The 21,185-nt window shown below is 37.0% G+C and overlaps 1 long non-coding RNA gene and 1 pseudogene across 1 annotated transcript in view; one reads left to right on the top strand and one right to left on the bottom strand.

Moving 5' to 3' along the window:
- Window positions 1-251: 251 nt before the first annotated feature.
- LOC143643341 (uncharacterized) overlaps window positions 252-21,185 on the top strand; it is a 39,282-nt gene continuing 18,348 nt past the window's right edge. The window contains exon 1 of the long non-coding RNA XR_013156233.1: window positions 252-338. This is a non-coding gene — a long non-coding RNA (uncharacterized LOC143643341). The remainder of the gene's footprint in view (window positions 339-21,185) is intronic.
- LOC143643854 (alpha-ketoglutarate dehydrogenase component 4-like) lies at window positions 11,575-17,975 on the bottom strand (annotated as a pseudogene).

Raw genomic sequence — 21,185 nt, 5'->3', positions numbered from 1 at the left:
CGGGTGAGGAGTGTGATCGATCATGTACCCCAGCAAAAAACGTGTTTTTAATCTTAATCCCATTCCTTTGGGTGTGAACCCATTGAAAATAAGGACCTTGTGACGATGTTATTTTTAGTTAAGGTGTGGCCAACTGAATCAAAGGGGTCTTAATCTATCACTGGAGGCCATTTAGAAACAAAGCTAGGAGGGATGAGCCGGAAGCCGGAAGTCAGCGGGAACCCGGAAGCGGAAGGAGAGCATTTCACGTGAGGAGAAAGTCAAAGAACGAGAGGATTGCCGGCCAGCCAGAAAGCTAGCAACCCTAGGAGGACGCCAGCCTTCTAGACTTTAAAACTGTAAGCCAATTAATTCCTGTTGTTTAAGCCAACCCATTTTGCGATAATTAGCATAGCAGCCTGGCAGGTTAAGATGGGGGTGTTAATTTGTATAGGATATCAGGAAGTCTTCTCCGTTAAAAGTAGTTTTGAGTGAACAATTAAAGGAGCCAGGCGTAGGATATCCTCAGGAATGGCCTGTCAGACAAGAGAGAAAAAGGGGGAGGATGCTTCATGTGCTCCAGGAATAGAAAGGAGGCCAGTGACGCGGGAGTGGAGTAAACAAGGGGGTGGGAGCAGGAATGAGAAAGCACACTTTTATCATCTTTAAGGCAGCAGGGCCTTGGGTTATAAGTTATAGCCTGGGTTTTGGATTTTACTTAGAGATGGAGGGTTTTAAGCAGAGGAGTAACATGATATGAATTATATTTTAAAAGATTTGTTCTAGGTGCTAGTTGGAGAACAGGCTGAAGTGTTTAGAGTGGAAGCCAGGAGGCTGGCTAGGAAACCAGAGAAGTGACTGTTACTTAGACTGGAATGGTAGCAGTTGCGAGTTGGTGAGAAAGGGTTGATTCATCTGGAAGGATTCGCTGATGGAATGGGCTGTGGAAAGAAAAGACTCAAAGATTGTCTTGGGTATTTCACCAGAGTGTGGCAAGTCTGGCCATCTCATTTACTGATTAAGGGAAGTTTGGGGGAGGAGCAGGATTTTAAGGATAAAGTAAATCTTGAGCTTTTAATATATTAAGTTTGTGATACTCTATTCTTCATCTCAGCAGAGAGCAGCATACTGTGTAAGTTAAAAAAGTGGATTCTAGAGCCCAACAGCCTGAGCTCACATCTTAGTTTTGCCACTTGTTGTATGATCTCAGGCAACCTACTTTAACTTTCCAGCTACAGTTTCCTTATTTGCAAAGTGAGGGAATAAATTGTTAGGAGGATCAAATCAGTAAATAGATGCCAAGTACCTGGGAAAGAGCATGGTGCAAAGTAAACACCATGTAACAATATGCCAAAATGATGCTTTGAATAGGCAGTTGGATATAGGAGTTTGAAAGTCAGAATAGAGGTCGAACTTTGGAGTTATCAGAGCATAGATGTTATTGCAAGTCATGGGTCTGGATGAGAGTGCAGATATAAAGTGTAGATCACTGGAGACTTAGTCTTGGGCTGCTGCATGGTTTAGAGGTAAAGAAAAGGTGAAGGTATCCAGATTTACAAGTTGTTGATTCATTTTTAGGATTTTTACATTCCTAGTGAGCATTCATATTACTACTTGGAAATGCAGCCTGATGCACAAAGAGCAGCATTTGTTTGAAAATATGTCTGCAGTGGGGCCTGCAGCGGATCCTATCTTGAAATAACACTTGTCATTCTAGGAAGGCGGCCTGAGTGTCAGAAACTGCCAGCCATGCATTACGCATTTCATTCCCATGAATAAGCAGGGAAAGCAGGAGGACGTGATTTTATTCTCAAGAAGACCAGGTTGGCTAGAAGTGTTGGTCTTTAAAGAATTCCCTTTGGAAGGCGGCATACTTACTTACACACTTAGCACTTATTTCACCGTGTTGCTTTTTTATACACTATTTTGGGAATGGTTTTCAGAATAACTAAGAATTATATGAGAATGTCAGTTTCTGTCCTTTATTGGTTACACCCAGGATTGATGCAAAGCATGAACTAAATAAGGGAACATGACAAACTGTTTAAGAATTATAAATACTGTTTAACCAAAATACTGAGAGGCCATAGAACATAAAGGCTAGAAGTGTGAGCTCTGAAACCAGTCTGCCTGGATTCAGATCTCGAATTCAACACTTACTTGCTGCATGATCTTAGAAAAGTTACTTAAACTCTCTGTGCTTCAGTTTTCTCATCCTTAAAATGGACATATCAATGGTAATACCTGCCTCAAGGGATTGTTGTGAGGATTAAATAAATTAATCATGTAAACTTGTTTAAATTTTATGTGACTATGAATCATGTAAATGATTAAACAATGATGCATATCATAGGTGCTAATTAAATATTATCATTATTTTTAAATGGGTGATGTAAGAATAATAATAAATCTCTACTAGATATGGCTTCAAATTACTTATGGCCATTTCTGAAAATAAAATCTATTGTTTGACATAATTGAGGATTTTCACAATAATATAATTACAGCTCTTCAGGCAGAAAAGTAGTGTCAAAACTGTTTTGATTAATTGTGAGCTTTGGGGGAAATTTGTGAGCTTTTAGTAGTTGCCTACTAAAACAACTGCTTTGGGGGGCAAATTTTTCTTGAGTTTGGGCATGGTCGTTTAAAAATTTTTGTGATGGTTTAAGCTGTATCTACCCCAGAAAAGTACATTTTTAAAGTTAATCCGTTCCTATGGGTTGGATGCATTGTAAGTAAGATCTTTTGGTGAGTGTACTCTTAAGAGTCATTCGGGGTGGGTTTCAATCCTCTTACTGGAATCTCTTATGAGAGAATGAAATTCAGACCAAGGAAAGAAAGCCACAGAAGCAAGAAGTTGAAAGCAACGAAAAGAGAAAGAAGAGACCAATAGACACTGCCATGTGCCTTGCCATGTGGCAGAAGTGTCCTGGATCACTGGCAGCCAGTCTTCAAGAAGAAAGCATTGTCTTGATAATGCCTTGATTTGGACATTTTCATAGCTTCAAAACTATAAGCTTATAAACTAATAAATTCCCACTGTTAAAAGCCAACCCATTTTATGGTAACTGCTTTTGACAGTGTAACAAACTAGAACATCTGTCACGTGACTTTGGAGTTACAGCCTGCGCAAGTGGGATACTCTGGGACAATCTCATTGCCTTTGCCATCTTTAAAAGCCTCAGAAATGGACTTTCTGAAAGTCATGATTGGTGTAAATGAATTAGTGAGTGCAAAAAAAAAAGAAAGAGGAAAATACACCACAATTGTCTCAAATAAAAGTTCTTGTTTTAGCTTTACGGTAATGACAAAACCTCTTTTACCTTTAAGCAAAAGTAGTTTATGAGCATTCCCTTTGTTGGCTTAAGACCCAGGGACTTCAGCACTATAGCTTACTACCACCTAACTCATGGGAGAAAAAGGTGGGAGTGAAAACGTAATTTTCACCACTGCAATTCAGTAGCATCCTGCTCTGTAATCTTCAAATGGCCTATTTTTTAAAAGAAGAAAGAATGAAAAGAAATGAACATATATGGAGTTCTTAGTACACTTTGTGGTATACCCTTTCATTTTCTCATTCTGATGGAGACTTACATTCAGCAAGTAACATGTATTAACTACCTGTCTTAAAGGCCCTAATACCTTATATTTTCCAGTGAAGTCTTCACCCATCCATCTTCATTTACGTTTATAGTCATTGAGCTTTTAGATGGTCAAGGAGTCTTCTGCATTCCCAAACATACTTTATCCGTCTCCAAAGACGTTTTTTCTTAAATCCCTCTGCATTTCTTGAGCATAAGACAGAAAAGTCTCTCTTTAAACCCTCCCAGAATAAGAAAGAGCCGTCCTACAACCTTTTATTCACATATAATTTTTATTAATAATCAAGTAGTTTATTTATTTATTAACAAATAAATAAACATATGAAACTGAAAACCCTTTTTGGTGACAGACATGAAACCAGCCAGGAGAAGAGGAGTGCGATGTTAGTTTCTGCATTACAAGGGTGGTTTCTAAACTTTTCTTTAAAAAAAAGCAATAACAGAGTGGACCATGGAGGCTCAGCAGGCAGAGTTCTCACCTGCCATGCCACAGACCCGTGTTTGAGTCCCAGTGCCTGCCCATGCAAAAAAAAGCAATGACCTCCCCCCTCCCCACCCCAAAGTTGTAAGTATACATCAAGGTGTAAAACAGAGAGGCAGAACTGCTCAGCTTGAAGTTATCATGAAGGGGAGGGAATTGGGTCCTGGAGCGGCACCCTTGCCCCTTTGCCTTGTTTCCATAATTCTACCTACCTTAGACCTTACCTTAGTTCTACACCTTGTCTGTACATTAGAATCACTAAGAGATTTAAAAATACTAATACCCAGGCTTCTCCCCACACCACTTAACTTAAAAATACTGGGAATGAGATAGGATGCATCAATATGTTTTAAAATTCTCCAGGTGATTCCAAAGTGTAGCCAGTGTTGGAAGCAGTGCAAGGAAGAGAGGTAAAGCCACAGAAATACAGTCTGTTTTTTTATCCGACTGCAGTGATTGGCCTTTTTTTTCCCCCTCACCATGTAGTGTAGCTAGGGGACTTGGAGAAGCTGGATTAATATAATTCCCTTTGCTTTCCTGTCATTTTATAGACAGTAGGGTTAGAACAGAAAGTGAGCTTTTTAAGGCCAAGAAAGTTCTAGCAGAGCTTTCTTTTATAAAACAGTCCACGTGTTTGGAACCAAGCAGCTCACTCCAGAAGAGAATAATTTTCAGAGGGAATTATGCCGGAGGTCAAAAGAAAGAGAAAAAAATAAAATCATCCCCTTTTCCCTACTTTGAAAAGTTAGATGATGAGAGAAAAATCCGTGGGGAGTATCTCATTCCTCTCATAATGTCTACCCTCTATTCTATCAGGAGAGAACAAAGGGAATTAATTAAGAGCTCTCTATAACATTATTAACAGAGAACTCCTCTTTGTCTGATTATGATCCAAGGAGATCAAAATGTTGCTACCTCTGAAAATCAGAATTGTAAAGCACTCCGCTCCCCACACTTCATTTAAGGGAGCTCTCATTGTCTTTATTGGGAGTATTTGAGCTGAAATAATTTAACAGATTTAGATATTAAGAAATCAGATGAAGAATCAAAACACTACAGAAACTGTCAAGGTATAAGCTACTAATGAACATATTTTGGAAAGGAAAGTTTGAAGTTGGTGCAATAAAGGTTATGATGAGGTCAGATAGTGAAAGAATTGAACAGAAATAAAGATAATGAGTTCTGAAAGAGAGACTTAGGTGGCCATGCTAATTTTAAGATCTCTTACATTTTGCTTCAAATTAATTCCTGCATGGCAGTCCTTGTGAGGAGATTTCCCATTTCCTTTTGTGCATGTTGAGAACAAGTAAGAGAATAGAATCCTGGTGGGGGCGATGGTGGTGGTGGTGGTGGGGTGGATTTTGTTTCTACCCACTAAAATCAAGTGGCCAATGAATATTTATTCCCTGGCTCCATCTTATACCGGAAGGAGATCCAGGGATGATCATATGGCAGAGCAGATTTTGAACTGAGGTGCCAGTGAAGGGTGAAGCAGTGACTGGTACTTCTGTGTAGAGATTGCCTATGGAGGTTACTGCATTTTCCCTGTGTCCTCTCATTTCTACCTTTTAGATGTCAGTAAATACTGAATTAGAATTGACATTCTTTTTAGTGCCTTGTGGATTTCCTGTTACTCAAGCTCTTTGCATGATAACCATTGAAACCCATCAGACATTTACAACAACTAATTTGGGAAAATATCCTTTTATCTATAGACATGGCCTAGATTTGGGTGTAAAGAAACAAGGACATCTATAACCCAAGTCACAATAGCAAATTATAGCATAAGGAAAGGAAAGGGGAAATTAAGAGGAAAGGGTGGGGCAAGAGGCAAGGGAAGAGAACTAACAATTGAGCAATTTCTATATGTGAGTAGGACACAAGTGTGTTACAAACATATATCCTCTAACTCTGTACTCAACACGATGAAAAAGGGTTTGTCATCAAATATAGACATAGAGGCTAAAATGGAATAAGTGACTTAACCAAGTCTGCTCTGCTAAAAAGTCGGGGTAGGGGGAGGGCACAATTAAGTGGTGCTCTCTCAGGCTCCAGATCCCTGCTTTTTGCCTGCTGCCCCACTCAGCCATGCCACAGAAAAACAGGCAAGAATAATGAAACAAATAAAGTAAAAGAGGACACTATCAATCCCTATTTACTCTAACCCTTCTTTGTAGCCCTTCTCACTGTCCTGATGGGTACAGTTTAAGGACAGTCACTCAAAAGACAGATGTGTCCATCCATCCCTCCTGGATCATAGGCTTCCCCTCTGTGCTCGTTTGAAAGGATGTATGTACCTGTTCTAGTTTGCTAGCTGCTGGAATGCAACACACCAGAGATGGATTGGCTTTTAATAAAAGGGGATTTATTTTGTTGGTTCTTCAGAGGAAAGGCAGCTAACTTTCCACTGAGGTTCTTTCTTACGTGGAAGGCACAAGATGGTCTCTGCTGGTCTTCTCTCCAGGCCCCTGGGTTCCAACAACTTTCCCTGGGGTGACTTCTTTCTGCATCTCCAAAGGCCTGGGCTGAGCTGCAAGTGCCGAGATGAGGAATGCCAAGCTGCTTAGCTCTGCTACATTGCGTTCTCTCATTTAAGCACCAGCCAATTAAGTCAAACGTCACTCATTGCAGTAGACACGCCTCCTAGCTGACTGCAGATGTAATTAGCAACAGATGAGGTTCACGTACCATTGGCTTATGTCCACAGCAATAAGACTAGGTATGCTCACCTGGCCAAGTTGACAACTGAATCTAACTAACACAGTACCCTAGAAAAGCCACGTTTTAATCTAAATCCAATTTCATAAAGGCAGAATAATCCCTGTTCAATACTGTATGTTTGAAACTGTAATCAGATCATCTCCCTGAAGATGTGATTTAATCAAGAGTGGTTGTTAAACTGGATTAGGTGACGATATGTCTCTACCCATTGGGTGGGTCTTGATAGGTTTCTGGAGTCCTCTAAAAGAGGAAACATTTTGGAGAATGAAGGAGATTCAGAGAGATCCAGAGAAGAACGACATAGCGACGAGAAGCAGAGAGCCCACTAGCCAGTGACCTTTGGAGATGAAGAAGGAAAATGCCTCCCAGGGAGCTTCATGAGACAGGAAGCCAGGAGAGAAAACTAGCAGGTGGTGACTTGCTCGCCATGTGCCGTTCCAGCCAAGAGAGAAACTGTGACTGTGTTCACCATGTGCCTTCTCACTTGAGAGAGAAACCAGAACACCCTCTGCAAACAGAGCTTTCTGCTGCTTCCAGTGCCCCTTGATGCCTCATCTTTCTGAGGCTGGAATCCCTCCCTCCAGTGTTGTAGGACTTCCCTGGCCCTTGCTGACCTGCCCAATCTCCTTGACCCTCAAGGCTTAGAGCTCAAAATTTGGAAAGCTCAGCACTCAGATGGATCCACACTTTTATGGGTCTTGGGACTGAGAATTCAGAAAAGTGAGGCATTCCAGGGGGCTGTTGACTTGGTCTGCTCAGTTTCTGAGCAGACATCAGACATCTCTGATCCATTGATTGAATCAGAAAAATTGAAAATTTTAGAGAAGTCTCCTAATTTTGGGTTGCTATGAAAACTATTTTACTTGCATTAAAGTAATGATATGCATGATCATTTACTGAAGATTTCTAAAACTTTTTTATGTGCATAGCTCATTTTTTCATCATAATGACTTTATGGTGAAATTTTAGCCCCATTTTAGATGAAGAAATGAATGTTCAGAGAGGTTAGGCAACATGACCAGATCCATACAGCTTTATGAGCCATAGAATGGAAATTCTTTACCCAAGATTGTGCAACTGCACTTTAATTATAGGTAGGCTCGATGCAAGCTGATAACCTAATAACCACTTAATATTATATATTTTTTCTATTTATCTTTTCATTTACAAAAATGAAATCAGGGTGCACGGGTGGTTCAGTGGTAGAATGCTCACCTTTCATACGGGAGACCTGGGTTCGATCCTGGACCATGCACCCGCCCCACCCCCCCAACAAAAAAGAAAAAAAAAGAGATCTTATTGATGTATGTTCTTTTTTTTTCCCCCCAACACATCTTGAAGATCTTTCCACATCAGCACATACAATTCTATCTCATGTCTTGGTGATTGCATAGTTTTCCATTATATAGATTTATCTAACATCCTGTGCTGAAGCATGTCTGTATGGTTTCCAGTTTTGTTTTGTTTTTTAATTACAAAAAATACCACAGTGAACCTTCCTGCGTGTGATTTTTGCATAATTTGCTAGTATATATCTCAAGGGTAAATTACTATCATTGAAAATGTTGACAGACATTGCTAATGTCCTTCAAGAGTTGAATCTGTTCATATTCCCAGCTGTAGTGCACGAAGATGCCTATTTCCCCTCAACTTTGTGAACACTGAGCATTATCAAACTTCTTTTTTTTTTTGCCAATCAGGAAAAGGAATCTCATTTTTAAAATTGAGATATAATTTGCATACTGTAAAATTCACCCTTTTAAGGTGTACAATTTAGTGTTTTTTCATGCATCATATTGTATGATTGTCACCACTGCTTCCAGAACATTTTTGCCACTCAGGAAGAAACCATGTACCCATGAGCAATCACTTCCATTCCTCTCATCCCCCATTCTCTGGCAACCAAAACTCTACTTTCTGTCTCTAGGGAAACTCTACTTTCTGTCTCTAGGGATTTGAGTACTCTGGATATTTTTTATAAATGGAATCATACAATATGTGGTCTTTTGTTTCTGATTTCTTTCTCCTAGCATAATTTTTTCAAGGTTTACCCATGTTGTAAGTTTGTAGCAGTACTTCCTTCTTTTTTTTATGGCTGAATAACACACCCTTATATGGCTGTATCATAATTTGTTTATCCATTCTTCAGTTGTTGTACATTTGGGTTGTTTCTACTTTTTGGCTATTTTGAATACTACTGTTAGGAATACCCATGTACAAGTTTTTGTGTGAGTATGTTGTATTAGTTTCTTATCTGCTAAAACAAATGCCGTACAGTGGGATAGTTGAACAAGAATTTATTGTCTCACAGTTTCAGAGTTAGTTTTTAGTGTACTACTACTGCTTTTCTTTCGTTATCTTTATTCCCAAATATTTTTTTCTTTTAGGTGCTATTGTAAATGCAATTATTTTCTTAATTTCATTTTCAGATTGTTCATTGTTGGTGTATGGAAATACAACTGATTTTTTGAAACGTTCAGCTTTGCTGAGTTAGTTTATTAGATCTGACAATTTTTTGTGAACTCCTTAGGATTTTCTGTAATAAAAGATCATGTCATTTGTGAAGAGATATAATGATTTACTTCTTCCTTTCTAATCCAGATGCCTTTTATCTCTTTTTCTTGCCTAATTGTCCTGGCTAGAATCTCCAGTACAGTGTTCAATAGAAATTGTGAGAGGGAGAATGTATTTTTTTTTTCCCTAAACTTAGGGGAAGGCTTTCAGTCTTTTACCGTTAAGTATGATGTTAGTTGGTTTTCCATAGATACCCTTTATCAGGTTGTAAAACTTCCCTTTCCCTTCTCTTCCTAGTTTGTTGAGGTTTTTTTTTTTTAAAATCATGCAAGTATTGGATTTTGTCAAATGCATTTTGTATGTATATTGATATGATTATCTGTTTTTTGTCCTTTATTATTTTAGTATAGTGGATTATAGTGATTGATTTTCATGTTGAAAAAACCTTGTATTCCTGAAATCAACTGAGTCTGAGTAATGGTACATAACCATTTTAAATGTTGCTGGATTTAGTTTTCTAGTATTGTGTTGAGGATTTTTTTGTCTTTATTTATAATGGATATTGTTCTGTAGATTTCTTTTCTTGTATGTCTTTGTCTGGTTTTGATATCAGGTTAAAACTCGTCTCATAGAATAAGTAGAAAATTTCCACTTTGATTTTTTTTAAAGATTTTTGAAGAAATGGCATTAATTATTCTTTAAATGTTTGGTAGCATTCACCAGTGAAGCTACTCAGGTCTTTCAGGGTATTTTTTAAAATTACAATTTCAGTTTATTTTCTTGTTATCAGTCAATCCAGGTTTTCTGTCTTTTTTTAAGTTCGTTTTTGTAGTTTGTGCCATAGGAATTTATCCATTTCACCAGGGTTATATAATTTTTTGACGCACAGTTGTTCATAGTATTGCCTTATCCTTTTTATTCCTTTAATGTCAATAGTAAGGTCCCCTTTTTCAGTCCTGATTTTAGTGCAATGAGTCTGCTATTTTTCTTTCTTGATCAATCTAGCTAAAAGTTTATGAGGCTTTAAAAAAAATGTTTCAAAGAACCAGATTTTGATTTCATTGATTTTCTTTATTTTCTAAGCTACATGTCATTTTTCAGCTCTAATCTTTATTATTTCCTTCCTTCTGCTTGTTTTGAGTTTAATTTACTCTTCCAGTTTATTATGGTGGAAGATTAGGTTATTGATTTGAAATTTTCTTTCAATATAGACGTTTACAGCTGTACATTTCTGTCTAACCACTGTTTTAGATGACATGCTTCCTGTTAGCTTTGGTATTTGTGTTTTCATTTTCACTCACCTCAGTGTTTTGTTTTGTTTTGTTTTGTTTTTTACCTAAATTTCCTTGTGAATTCTTCTTTGATCTATTGGTTAGGAGTGTGATTTTTAATTTCCACATATTTGTGAATTTACCAAATTTCCTTCTGTTACTGATTTTTTAAAAAAGTTTCCTAAATTGCTTTAATGAGGTAAATCTTTAGGTTGATTTTATGAGGCTTTCTGACATTAAGTTTGAGAAAGTTACTGGGTTATCAGGATTTGCATGCATGATCACAATCAAAAAAGTAAAATAAACCAAAGAACACAACATTTTAACACCCACCAAAATGTAATTGCAATTTCTAATCAAACATTTACTCCTATTCACTGAACCCTTAGTTTATCTTCCATTTTATACTCTTTCACATTTTTTCTGACTGTAGGTTACAAGTAATAATCTTTTGTGTTATCTCCCCAGACTCAATACCACAAAGTCACGTGTTCCATCTTGGCTATATTTTTATCTTTTAGAGTAGTATATACTTATTAAGCCAGCTATACTCCAGTAACCTTGTCAATGTAAAAACATAAAAGAATTGAAAACAAATAATGGAGTCATTATTTCACTGATCCTAATCAATACCGGTTCTACCTGATAAAGTCTTTCCATCTCTAAACAGCACCTGAAAGAAAAGTGAAATTAGGGGAAATCTATGATAGTTTATCAGACATCATGTGCTTTTAATAGTTCAACAGTGGTAAAACTTGATAAGAGTAAATTAATAGGTTAACATTTAAAAATATATACTTTAATAATTATAAGGCTTATAAATACTTAGGTAAGCTTGTGGAGAAATTGACCAAGATACATAAATTAGGAAGTACAAGTGCCCATCTTTTTTACAAGATATTTTATTAAAGTTGTTGAATGTACAATTACCCATTTGTCATTTGGGATTCCCTTTATTTTAAAGATAATTCATTTGTCTAATGATAAACAGCAGCCTTGTCAGTGATTATTCTGGACTTCCATGTTGGATAAATTTGATTTCTTCTTGAGACATAGGTTTCCGTCTGTATTTCTGAGGTAATGATTTTATTATTTGTGCAGTATCTGGTGGACCTTGATGCATCAGCGTATTTCATTATTTACTTCCCATAGAATGCTGTGAAATTGCAGAAGAGTGAAATGGTTTTCCTGCTATCTTGAAACTTCTGGTACACTGAGTTTAGGCTTGTTTCTTCTGTCAGGGAACCTTATTAATGAATTATGTGGTTTGACTACCTGAGTGACCCTTCTGGCAGATGCCATCTTGCTGCCCTTTCTGTGTTACTGATTTTTAATTTTACTCCATTGAGGTCAGAGACCATACTTTGTATGATTTCTGTATTTATCAATTATTGAGGTTTGTTTTGTGGTCTAGCATATGATCTGTCCTGGATAATGTTCTGTGTATATTTGAGAACAATTATTTTGTGCTGTTGTTGAGTAGAGTGTTTTATTTTATAGATGTTGTTTAGATATAGGTTTAAACCACAAAGATGTGTTTTTCACATCTGTTTTCTTTTGTTTAGTCTATCAGTTATAGAAATTGGGTGTTGAAGTCTCCCATTATAAATATTGGATTATTTTCTCTCCCTTCAATTTTGTCAGTTTTTGCAAACTGTATTTTGGAGTTCTGTTGTTAGCCAAATATAAATTATAATTTTTATATCTTCTTGTTGGAGTGACACTTTTATCCTGAAAAAAAATCCTTTTTTGCTTCTAACTAGCAATATTTGTCTTAAAGTCTCTTTTATCTTACATTAGTTTAGGTACCCCAGTTCCATTTGGTTTGTATCTGCATAGTATATATTTATCATTTTTCTTTCAACTCACTGAAGTAGTTGTCTGCAGTGTACCTTTTGTCGAATAAAGTGGAATAAAGTTTTTCTTTAATTCCTTTTGCCAGTCTCTGCCTTTAAATTGGAGGGTTTGATCCATTTATATTAGTGTAATTACTACTAAGGTAGGATTTATATCTGCCATCTTATTATTTGTCTTCTACATACCATGTACTTCTTGAGCCTCTATTTCTCTATTACTGCCTTTTCTGTGAGATAGATATTTTTAGTGTACCATTTTAATTATTTTGTCATTTCCTGTGCTATATATTTTTAATTATTTTCTTAATGGTGCCTGAGGATTACCATTAACATGTTAATTTATGACAACTTAGTTTAGATTAATACTAACTTAGTTTCAATAGAATATAAAACTATTTTTTTCCTGATGGTTTCTTAGTCTTAACACCCAAAGCACAAACAATAAGAGAAAAAAATAGATAGATGAGACCTCATACAAATAAAAAATAATTTGTGTGCCAAGGGATTTTATCCTGAGAGTAAAAAGACAACTTGCAAATGGGAGAAAATATTTGGAAACCACATATCCAATAAAGCTTTAACGTCCAGAATACATAGTTATCCTACAACTCAATGACAAAAAGACAGACAACCTAGTTACACAACGGGTGGAATACTTACATAGATCTTTCTCCAAAGAAGATACACAAATGGCCAAAAAAGCAAGAGAAACAATGCTCAACATCGTTAGCCTTCAAGAAAATGCACATCAAAACCACAATGAGATGCCATTTCACAATCACCGGAATGGCCACTGATAAAAAACAAACAAACAAACAGAAAATTACAAGTGTGGGAGAAGGTGTGGAGAAATAGGAACACTCATTCATTTCTGGAGGGAATGTAAAGTGGTGCATATACTGTGGAAAACAGCTTAGCATGTCCTCAGAAAGCTAAATACAGAATATATGGCAGTTTCTCTCTAGGTATATACCCAAAAAGAGACAGATATTTTACACTGATGTTAATAGCAGCTTTATTCATAATTGCTAAAAGATGGGAGAAACCATAATGATGAGTGGATAAACAAAAGTGGTGTGTTTATACACACATACACACACACACAATGGAATATTCAGCCATAAAAAGGAATGAAGTACTGATACATGTGACAACATGGATAAACCTTGGATATATCATGTATATCACGATTTTTACATCTTGAATAAGCCAGATATAAAAGGACAAATATTACATGAGCTCCCTAATATGAAAAAATTAGAATAAGCATATTTACAAAGTCAGAAACTAGAATATGGGTTACCATTAACCAGGGTGGGGAGTAATCAATGGGGAACTAAAGCTTAAATTGCACAGTTTCTATTTAGGTTGAAAGAAAAGTTTGGTAATGGGTGGTGGTGACAATTTCATGTAAATAAGAGCATTGAATTATATATTTGAATGTGGTTAAAAGGGAAAGTTTATATATTACCAGGATAAAATTTTTTCTGTAAATTTAAAGCATCTCTAATTTTCCAAAATGCTAACAAAACCCACAACTTTGCTCCTATATAATTCTGTTTCATCCTCCCCCCTCCTTTGTGCTCTTATTGCTATACAGGTTACATCTTTATACATAATGTGTCTATCAACACAGATTTATAATTTTTGCTTTATGCAGTTGTCATTTAAATCAGATAGGCAAGAAAAGAATTACAAACGTAATAAAAATAATTATATTATTTTTATATTTTCCTATGTAGTTATCTTTATTGTGCTTTTAATTTCTTCATGTGTATTCTAATTACTATCTAATATCCTTTCATTTCAGTTGTAGGATAAGTCACCTAGCAATGAGTTTTCTCAATTTTTTTTTAATCTGGCTTTGAAAGATAGAATTTTTTTCTTTTTGAAAAATAGATTTTTTTAATCTGGCTGTGAAAGGTTTTTTTTTCTTTTTAAAAGATAGAATTCCCTTTTGAAAGATATACTTTTTCAGTGACAGGTTTTTTCTTTCAGCACTTTGAATACATTATCCCATTGCCTTCTGGCCTCCATGGTTTCTGATAAGAAATAAGGTATTGATTATTAATACCCCTGGTATGTAATGAATTGCTTCTCTCGTGATACTTTCAAGATTCTCTTTGTCTTTCTACAGTTTGATTATTATCTGTCTAGGTGTGGTTCTCTTTGGGCTTTTATACATAGAATATTTGAGCTTCTTGGCTATGTAGATTAATGTTCTTCATCAAATTTGGGGAGTTTGTGGACATTATTTCTTTAAATATTCTTTCTGCCCCTTATTTTCCCTCTTCTCCTTCTGGGACTCCCTCATGGATTTGTGGTATGTGTGGTGGTGTCACATACACTCCGTCCACTATTGTTCATTCTTTTTGCTTTCTGTTCCTCAGACTGGATAATCTCAACTGACATTGTGCCAGTTTGAAAAGATGCATGTATGATAGAAAAGCCATGTTTTAATCCTAATCCCATTTTGGAAAGGCAGCTGTTTCTTCTAATCCCTATTCAAAACTCTATGTTTGGAACTTTAATTAGATTATCTCCCCGGAGCTGTGACTCAATCAAGAGTGGTTGTTAAACTGGATTAGATGGAGACATGTCTCCACCCATTTTAGATGGGTCTTGATTACTTTACTGGAATCCTATAAAAGAGAACAACAGGAGAGAAAGCCATGAGAATCTGAGAGAGCAGAGAATGCCACAGCACCATGAAGCAGAGAGTCCACAGCCAGCGACCTTTGGAGATGAAGAAGGGAAATGCCTCCCAGGGTGCATCATGAAACAGGAAACCAGGAGAGAAATCTAACAGATGATGCCATGTTTGCCACATGTCTTTCCAGATGAGAGAGAAATCCTGACCATGTTAGCCATGTACCTTCTCACTTGAAAGAGAAATCCTGAACTTCATCAGCCTTCTTGAACCAAGGTATCTTTCCCTGGATGCCTAGATTGGACATTTCTATAGACTTGTTTTAATTGGAACATTTTTTCAGCCTTAGAACTGTAAACTAGAAACTTATTAAATTCCTCTTTTTAAAAAGCCTATCTGTTTCTGGTATATTGCATTCCAGCAGCTAGCAAACTAGGACAGACATCTTCAAATTTGCTGATTCTTTCTTCCACCTGCTCAAACTGTTGTTGAACCCCTAGTGATTTTTTTCTTTTCAGTTAATATACTTTTCAACTCCAGAATTTCATCTTTTATTTATTTATTTATTTATTTATTTATTTTTTTATTGTGGGCAGAGACTGGGAAATGAACCTGGGTCTCCAGCGTGGCAGGTGAGATTTCTGCCTGCTGAGCCATCGTGGCCTGCCCCATTTTTTATTCTTTTTTAAAAAACTAATTTCTCTCTCTTTATGGGTATCCTTTATTTGGCAATGCATCAGATCTTCATTTCTTTACTTCCCTTTGTTCTTTGCACATGATTTCCTTTGGCTCTTTGAACATATTTCCAAGAGCTGACCCATTAAGACCTATGTCTGGGATTTCAGGGACAGTTTCTATTGATTGCTTTATTTCCTGAGTATGGAACATAATTTCTTATTTTTTCCCATATTGTATTGTGTAAAGTTTGTTAATAACTGGACATTTAAAATAATATAATGTGGCAAATCTGGGAATCAGAGTTTTATCCCTCCCCTGGATTTTTATTATTGATGCTTATTGTAGTTGTTTATTTTAGTGATTTTTCTGAACTATTTTTGAAAAGTCTGTATTATTTGTTGTGCATGGCTACTGAAGACTCTATTTGGTAAGCGTAGTGGTCAGTTAGTGATTGTGCAAAGATTCTCTTCAGTGCCTGAAGCAAAAAAATCTATTAGTCTTTGCCAAGAGGACTTGTATGCATGTTGGGTCACACATTTACACATTTAACACTCAACCAGGCATTTGACAACTCTGCCTTAGCCTTCACCTCTTGCTTGCACAGAACCTCTTCATTAGCCTGAGATGTGTTCTTAGGTTCTTTCCTGGCCTTTCCTGAGCACAATCCTGAACATGTGTGTGGCTTTTTAGATTCCCAGGAATATGTCAGGGCTTTCCAAAACCTCCAAGGATATCTCATTCCCAAGTTTTTCTTTTTAAGTGTTTTCAGTTGGCTATTGTTTTTCCAACTGCTATCCAATGCTTCAGGCAACTGTGAAGTTAATCAACTGTCTCTAACTGTTTTAGCTAAGTGCCCCCAGGGAACAGACTGCATGCACTTTGGTGAGTTCCAAGTCAGCTTAAATAAAAAGACCCTTTCAATGGGGCCTTCCAGGGTCCCTCAGACAGGTCACATAACAGTTTTCAGGAATGAGGCTTTACAAGAACTCCAACCCCATTCTTTCTCCTCTGATGGTTGCCAAGCTGCTGTTTTTCACCAGGATCATTTTCAAGGCTACCACAGAGCTGGAAAGGAAAAGGGCAATAGGGTAAGTTAAAAGCCATAAAGTTTGTTATTCTTACCAAGATCCCACTGATTTTATTGAATAAATTCTCTCTGGATTGCTGTCAGCCTTTAGTAAAATATCCTGTCCTCATAATGTTTATTCTGATAATTTTTGCCAGTTTTTCATTGCTTTTATGTAGGACAAAAAGTTTCAGAGGTCCTTATTCTGCCATTTTCACTGATGTCACTCCTACTACATTTTTTAACTTCTCTGAAAATATGTATTCAGATATCTGACCAACATTTTACACATGTACTTTCAGATACTTAATTTTGTCTATTGGGTGGGCCTGAAATAATTCCTTTCTCACTTGCTCCCAATAGTACAGGGTTGGGAAAGTTATACTCACAATCACAGAAATGACCCAAATACCATTAACAAATATGTCACCTTCAAACTCCTCTCTCACTATCTTACCCCCACTGAATCTCTCACTGTTTGCATGGTTAGTAGATAAGGGCACAAAGACCTGGCCACCATCTGTAGAAAGTGCAAGTTAAAAATTCAATGTCACTGAGCATTTGTAAAAGCACTCGTACCCTATGATACTAACCACTTAACTGACACCTTGGTCCCTGAGATAATCAGATATCAAACAAATATCAAGATGTTAGAGAAAGTAACATATAATGTTAAATAGCTAAGCTGTGGGTACCTTCAGTGGTAGAGAGAGAAAATAAAGAGGTAATGGGATGAGAAAGTGGAATAGTAGGTAAATCTTATAGTTAAGAAAAAAAATAATTTCAAATCCACCCTACCTGGCTTTTCAGTTTTAATTAATTAAATGGTTTTTTTTTTTTTTAGCCCCACAGTTCTTATTGGTAAAATGCATAAAGCAGTTCTTGCCCTGCAGATTGTTGTGAGGATGAAATGCATATAGAGTTGCCTGATTCTGTACCTGGTATTGAGGAATGCACAGTTAATGTTGGTTGAATCTGGAGATCCAAATCTGATGGAAGAATAAGGCCACAGTGGGTAAACCGAGGACAGGAAAGTCCCTGGGGTTGAGGAAAGACTGTGTAAACACTTCTATTGTAATATAAACTCTGGTTTGGTTAGAATCTCACCTGTCTTTTTCACTGTTGACTTCTAGTGCAAAATGCAGAAGCTGACACATAGTAGAAAGTCCTATAAAATATTTGACTTTTTCTTTCTTAAATTTCCAGAAAACAAGATTCCACAATCTCAGTGTCTAATAATTTAGACATCTAATAACTCTGTTAGGACTGCTTCCCAGCAGCATTTCAAACTCCCTGTTGTTGCAGCTAGAAACCATTTCACCTTATTCAATTCTTGGTGGGTATTCTAGCTTCTGTTATACTTGAAAGGTGTGCTTCTCCTGGCTTAGTTGTTAATTTCAAGTGCATTTAATAATTAATATCAGATCTCACACCAACCAAGCTGACAGACAGGCTCCTCTGCCTCTCCTCTTGCTTTTTAATTGGCAACGTGTGAGCTGCAAACTGCGCAGTGCAAATGAGCTAAATACCAGTCTCTGGCTGACATTTCCTTGTTGACAAAATTCGGCAAGCCCAGCTTCAGAAACGTCCCAGGAAGAATTGCAGAACATATTGAAGTGACAAAAATGCTCCTGTGATTTTTCCCCTTATGTCTTTACAAGTGCATAATTACAGGGCTAAAGAGTAAGTTGGGGTAGAAGATTGTGATTCCCAAGTGAAAAGATAGAGATTTGTTTGATATTGTAAATAGTCAAGATTGTGCATTTACAGGTCTCTAGCATAACCCCCTAGGAGCTACAGCAAACAATGCTTAAAAATCAAGTCTACAAGGATCTGCAAATGTTTATTTAATATAAATCTGAATAACTGAGCTAACGATGCCACCTTCTAAAAACAAAGAGTCTGATGAAGATCAAATACGTTTTGGGAAATTGTGACAATTATGTCAACAGTAAAAGGGCATTGATAGAACCAAAAAGAATGTAGAGAATTAGGAGTAGAGCAAAAAGGTCCAGAAGGGGGAAAAGTTCTCATAGGCATATTTGTGTGTATATAGTTGATGCCCATTATTTATTCACTGTTTCTGTATTTGCAAATTCATCTGCTTAGTAAAATTTACTTGTAACTCAAACATCAATACTGGCAACACTTTCCTGTCCATCAGAGCTATGTGAAAATGAGTCTCCCCATACATGGTGATGCTCTACCTTTTTGTTTCAGCTCTCAGGATGGAAACAAGTTTCTTTTTTGCAGCATGTTTATTGCCACATTCTTCTCATTTTTGTGCTTTTTGTTGGTGATTTTGCTGTTTAAAATGGACTCCAAGCCCAATGCTGAAATGCTGTCTAGTGTTCCTCAGCTCAAGCAGGCTGTGATGTACCTTATGGAGAAAATGCATGTATTAAATAAGCTTTGTTCAGGCATGAATTATAGTGCTGTTGGCCTGAGTTCAATGCTAATAAATCAGCAATGTATGTTAAAGAGTCTTTAAACAGAAGCATCCATACAACGAGATTATGTATTGAACAGTTGATGAAAATGTTGTAACCAGAAGCTCATGGATGCCTAATCCTGTGTTCTCCTAGAGGCAATGGTTCAGTATTCAGAAATTCTTGGTTTTTGATGAATTTATAGAACATTACCACCTCAAATAATGAGACTTAGCTGTATTTCTCTTACACCCCAAATTCATCAGCTGTATGCTGAGAGAGCTAGGTAGCTGCTGAGAAGATGTTTAAAGTACAAAATTGAGTGCATACTTAAAAGCATTTTTTAAAAAATAAATAAATATAAACTCACCTTCAGTTTTTTAAAATGGCATTTTAGCTGACTGTCCTGGTAAACTAGGTTTTTCAAAATGGAAGGATGTAGATTTTCATGTGATCTGAGTTAAAGTAAATACCAATCAGACACTTAGGCTAATAATTCATGTTTAAAATTGGGCTTGTTGTGTAGAAAGTATTCTACTGAGTAAATATTTTTTGGTGAATTAAATGGTATATTGCACAATATACCAATTATTTCTATGATAATTGCCTATGTAAATGTTGAAAGGAATATGCTCCAAAAAATAAGGGGGGAAGGTGGGGTCAACTCTCTTTGCCCTGTTCTCCATTACTGGGTCTAGGGTCAAGACTAGCTCTTCTGTGTCTGAAGTTCCCCAAAACCTTTCATGAGAAATTATTTGCCAGCTTCTGATGCTCACCTTCTAACTGCAATGGCTCAAACTCAGTCCCAGGGGTTTTGAGCTTAAGCTTCTCAAGTGGCATAGCCCCCTAGGAGCTACAGCAAACGATGTTGGGAATGAGAGCCAACTGGACGTTTTTGTATGGACTTTGTCCCTGCACGTTGTGCTGTTCTTGCTCAGCCTTTCTTCTGTCCTCAGATGATAACGTTACCCATTGTCTATTCTTTATACACATTTTGCCTGTGTTTGTCTTTCCCAGGCTCTCCTTTACCTCCAGGAGTTCCAAGATATTGATTTTTCTTTCTGGAATGTTCTGTTCTACCCCATCTTGCAGTGGACTTTGTGTGTTCAATTCCACAATATCGCTTCTATTTTTATCTCGATGAGGAGCAATAAGGTGGTGGGGGAAAGTGACCTAAGGGTGATCCAATCTGTATTACCTGTGATTGGTTCATGCGACCCAATTCTAGGCAATGAGATGCAGGAGGATTTTGTTAGAAGTTGCTGTGAAGGACTTTCTCAAAGTTATCATTTTTTTCCCTTCTTCAGTTCATACAAGGGAGCACATAGCAGCAAATGCTATAACCACATCCTCCGGTCATAGGGGAACTAGAGGTGAGATGAAGGCAGTATTATGAATAGTGGAACAGAGAGAGGGCAAAATCCTGTGGCCTCAATGGCAATGCTTAACATGTGGCTCAGGCTACTCTGAGGCCCACACTACTTCCAGATTTCCTCTTTTTCCAGATTTCCTCATTGTAGACTGACATATATAGTGATTGTTCAAACCAATCTAAGTTTTCTACTTCTTATGGCTGACACTCTGACTGATACACACCCTGCCGTTCTCTTTGCCTGACTGCTCCACAGCTGGGGTGGTATCATTTTCTTGCTATTGCTTAGTCTGGGTTAGGTAACCTGTACCTCTGCTCTCATAGCCCTTTAGACACTTGGTCGTTGCTTGTGTAATAAACTGCTTCGATTCTTAGAACATCGTTCTAAAAGGTCAGGAATTATATCTGTCTTGTTTACTAATATATTTCTTTTGCAATGCCAGCCATGAACTAGGTATTTATTAAAAGTTTGCTGAAAGAAGGGGCTCCAGGCCTTGTGCTTTGATGTGTCAGTAGTGTCACATTTATCCCCTGAGTCTCAGATAACCTCCACTCTCAGATTCCTG

Source organism: Tamandua tetradactyla, chromosome 8 (assembly GCF_023851605.1).
Source record: "Tamandua tetradactyla isolate mTamTet1 chromosome 8, mTamTet1.pri, whole genome shotgun sequence".
In the NCBI taxonomy this organism is placed as follows: domain Eukaryota; kingdom Metazoa; phylum Chordata; class Mammalia; order Pilosa; family Myrmecophagidae; genus Tamandua; species Tamandua tetradactyla.
This window is presented reverse-complemented; position numbering and strand designations above follow the sequence as displayed.